Here is a 4,020-nt window from a genome sequence, read left to right on the forward strand (position 1 = left end):
CATGTAGTCCCATTTTCTTCAGTATTTCCTTTTTTCTATGCAGAGGCACAAAGGCCCACTTTCCTCTATACTTTAAATGAGTTGCAATAACTAAAAGGTCACTTCGCAGAAGTGTCCTACACAGAAGGAATCATGAGTGCCTGAGAGAATGTAGGCACTGAAAACTCACTGAGGTCACTGATTAACTGCCTCTCCTCTGGGGTTGTGACACGCACAGGAAATGACCACGGTGGCCAACAGAACCAACTGCAAGTTGCTTTCTGGCCACATTGTGATTATTTAAACCAGCTTTGTCCATATTACTGCAGCACAAGAGCTATGATGACTCTTCTCCAGTGAGTCAAGGGGCCCTAAGGGAAGGGAGGAAAGACAGCCCATGCTGGTCTTTGTTAGCAACAGGAGCATGTTTGAGTATTGCTATGTTTTGATGAATCAGTCAGAGTCACTTTTAAAGTTCTGTGAAAGGCGCATTCAGCTCTGACATAACTGAGAGATGAGTTCATCCAGTGGCGAGTTGTGTAGAGAGTAACTATAGCACGGAAGAAGGATACTGGTTCCTAAATGCAGAAATCAACTCCACTTTTGGCAGTCATCTATTGAGTGTCTACCATATTCAAGAACCACCTAGTCAAGCGTGGTGGTGCACACCTGTAATCCCAGCACTCTGGAGGCCGAGGCAGGAGGATCACTGTGAGTTCGAGACCAGCCTGGGCTACATAGTGAGTTCCAGGTCAGACTCAACTACATAGTGAGACCCTGTCTCAAAAAACAAACAAACAAACAAACAAGAACCACAACCACCTATAGCCTACCAACTGCACATTACCTGAAAGCAGGTCAGAACTGAGAAATGTCCCAAGTGCTACAGAGAGCTGGGATGCTTCAGAGGGTCCTGGGAGAGGGGGAGGCATTTTGTGCCAGCTAATATGATGGGCTCTGAGTCAGAGGCGATGACTCATTGTCTTGTTCGTCTTTACAAAAATTCTTTAAACTCTTTTATTCATATTTTTACAAAGGAAGAAAAGCCATTGGGTTGGAGATATAGTCAGTGGTAGAGCTTCTGCTTAATGTGCACAGGCCCTGGGTTTGATCCCCAGCTCTAAAAAAAGAAAGAAAAAAATTCAAAATGGTTTTAAAAATGCCCACATAGACAGTCACAGAGCATCATGGAGACTCCAGCAAGACTGGGCTAAGCAGGGTGGGGATGTAGCTCAGTGGCACCACACCTGCCTGGCAAGTGCAAAGTCCTGGGTTTGATCCTGGTACCAAAAAAAAAAAAAAAAATGCTAAGATGAAGGATGAGAAGTAATTGGGAGACTGATGGAAAGAAGGGTCCCTTGATCCAACCACAAGGCCAAGCTGATCAGACAGCGCAAAGTCTGGGTCCTCCGTGCAGACAGCCGCACACAGTGCTGTGAATGTGTGAAGCGCATCTACAGGGAGCCAGACTTGCACCCTTTTTTGTTTTACCGTAAGACCCAAATGTATCTTAAATCCTCAAGTCAAGAGGAAAGATACAAAGATCCACATGATCCTATGCCTGGGGGTTGTGTGTCATCTACTCTTGGGGTGAGTAGGATTGGTACAATTTTTTTTCTTTCTTTTTTTGGGGGGTCCTGGGGATCAAACTCAGGACCTTGTGCTTGTGAGGCAGGCGGCAGAACCACTGAGCTAAATCCCTGGCCCAGGATTGGTATAATTTTTTTAATTGAGTTTATTGATACATTTTAGGTATACAGTACAGTTACATTCATCATTGGGATCTTGTACTTTTACATGACAGGTCTTGGTTCTCATTTTTTTCCCCATACCCCTGCCCTCCCTTCACCCCCTCCACCCTTCCCTATTTACAAAGGCTTTGTTTCCATTTTTCCTTTTCTCATATTTTTTTCTTGTCCCTTATTTCCTTTCCCCTACCCTTCCCACTTCCCCTACACCTTTCAGATTGGTACAATTTTTAAAAGATTATTCCAGTGATTTTTGTCCCAATTTAAATGTTCATACTCTTTAGTCCAGCAACTCTACCGAAACATTTGTATATATTTACAAAGATAAGTATATAAACAAATATGTATTGCTGTTACTAATTCATTCAGTGGAACCGGGCTTGGTGGCGCACACCTGTAATCCCAGTACTGGGGAGGCTGAGGCAGGAGGATCATCATGAGCTCCAGGAGGCCAGTCTGGGCTACATAGTGAGTTCCAGGCCAGTCTGATCTACAAGTGAGACCTGTCTCAACACAAACAAACAAACAAACAAACAAATAAACAAATCCAGTAGATAGTAAGTGGAATTCTCCTATGGGCCCAATACCCTTCTGAAGATTGGGAATACAGCAGTGCTATGCAAGAGTCTTTACCTTCGTGGAATTTTTGAGGCTTCCAGTGGTGACATAATACGTTAATTGTTAATTAGTAAACAAATGCTTTGCAGTAGCCAGGTGTGATGGTGGATGCCTGTGTTCCCAGGTACTTGAGAGGCTGAAGCAGGAAGATCAAAAGTTTGAGGCTAACCAAAGCACGTTAATAAGACCTGTTTTTTAAAAAAACAAAAAGAGTCAGGGATTTAGCTCAGAGGTTCCAGCGCCTGCCTCACAAATTCAGGGGCCCAACTTTGATCCCTGGTACCAAAAAAAATAAAAATAAAAATAAAAAAAAATAAATGAATAAAAGAAAAAGAGGACTGGGGATTTAGCTCAGTGATGCTGCCATCTGCTTTGCAAGCGCAAGGACTTGATTTCAATCCCTGGTACCAAAAAACAAAAAACAAAAAAAAAAAAAAAGAAAAAGAAATGCCATGTAGTGATAAATGCTGTTAAAAAAAAAAAAAAAGAGGGGAAGGTTAAAAGACTAAAAAGTGGTGAGATGTTACCAAATTCCTGTGATCCTAACACCTGAGAGGCTGAGGCAGGAGAATCACAAATTCAAACTCATCCCGGGTAACTTAATGACTTAGTGAGACCCAGTATCAAAATAATAAAAGGGATGGGGATGTAGATGAGCGTGAAGACCCTGAATTCAATTCCCAGTTCCAGAAGGAGGAGGAGGAAGAAGAGGAATTAGGGGGAGGTAAGCGTAAGTCATGCTGTTTGGAGGAGGTGACATTTGAACAGAAACCTAAATGAATTGAGAAACTCAGACAGATGGAGATCTGGGGACATTTGTAATTGTTTATAGCAGTAAAACTTAACATTAGTTTTAATACCAAAAATTGCAAGCCCCTTCATAGTTTGCAACAGCTAAATCTTGGAAACAGCCCAAATGCCCATCAATCAACAAGTGGATAAAGATTTTTTTTTAATATAGCGGAATACTACTCTGCCATAAAGAATGAGCTTCAGCCATTTACAGCTATATGGATGCACCTTGAGACCATACTCTTACGGGCCAGGGATTCAGCTCAGTGGTCCCGCAACCTGCCTTGCAAGCACAAGGTCCAGAGTTCGATCCTTGGTACAGGAAAAAAAGAAGAGAGATCCTATTCTTAAGTGATAGATAAATCACACACATGTTTAAATATGACATTGTTTCCCTGGTGTGAGAAACCAAAAGAGGAAATAAGTACTAAAATGTACAGTGGATGTTGGGAAATGGGAAGAAATTCAAATAGGAAAAGGCACAAGGGAGGAGGGAGACAGGAAAGGACAAAAAAAACAAATGAAAAATGGAAACAAAGCTTTTTGTGCATGGTTGGGGGGGACAAGGGAAGGGAAAGAGTGGGATAAAATAAAATTTCTTTTTTAAAAATTGTAAAGCCCTTAAATGTGCCTGGCATGCTAAGTAACTAGTTTGCAAAGTAATGAACGAGTTATATGTACAAAATGAAAAGATGTCCATTATAGTATGAAAAGATGCATAACGATACCAGTTTTTAATGTATGTGTTGCCGAAGCGAGCAGTGATTCCAGTTTTTAACAGAGACAATCAACCCAAAGCATGCATACGTCCTGCGCGGAAAACACGTACAGAAGTGTACAAAGCTGTCAAGGCTTCCGACTTCTACTGCGTGGAATGACAGAA

The 4,020-nt window shown here is 41.9% G+C and overlaps 1 long non-coding RNA gene across 1 annotated transcript; it reads right to left on the bottom strand.

The window, feature by feature from the left end:
- Positions 1-2,193: 2,193 nt before the first annotated feature.
- On the bottom strand, positions 2,194-4,019 carry LOC104856105. Its single transcript, XR_778568.1, has 3 exons — positions 3,967-4,019; positions 2,361-2,533; positions 2,194-2,230 (listed from the first exon to the last, which is right to left on the bottom strand). It is a non-coding gene; the product is annotated as an uncharacterized LOC104856105 (long non-coding RNA).
- Between the last annotated feature and the right edge of the window lies 1 nt (position 4,020).

Source organism: Fukomys damarensis, unplaced genomic scaffold, assembly GCF_012274545.1.
Source record: "Fukomys damarensis isolate Sample0158 unplaced genomic scaffold, DMR_v1.0_HiC HiC_scaffold_16, whole genome shotgun sequence".
Lineage (NCBI taxonomy): Eukaryota > Metazoa > Chordata > Mammalia > Rodentia > Bathyergidae > Fukomys > Fukomys damarensis.